Source organism: Mandrillus leucophaeus, unplaced genomic scaffold (assembly GCF_000951045.1).
Source record: "Mandrillus leucophaeus isolate KB7577 unplaced genomic scaffold, Mleu.le_1.0 Scaffold986, whole genome shotgun sequence".
Lineage (NCBI taxonomy): Eukaryota > Metazoa > Chordata > Mammalia > Primates > Cercopithecidae > Mandrillus > Mandrillus leucophaeus.
The window spans coordinates 582,431-582,728 of record NW_012110763.1 but is presented as its reverse complement, the minus strand read 5'-3'; positions in this window follow the sequence as shown (position 1 = coordinate 582,728).

Genomic DNA, 298 nt, shown 5'->3' with positions numbered 1-298 from the left:
CACACACAGTTCTCACACACACGAACACAGACTCACACACACAGACTCACACACAGATTCACACACAGACACACACACACAGACTTACACACACAGACTCACATACACACAGACTCAAATTCCCCCCCGCACAGTTCTCACACACATGCGCACAGACTCACAGACTCACACACACAGACTCACACACACAGACTCACACATACAGACTCACACACACAGACTCACACATGCCCCCACGCACATTTCTCACATGAACACAGACTCACACAGACTCACACACAGACTCACACACAGACAC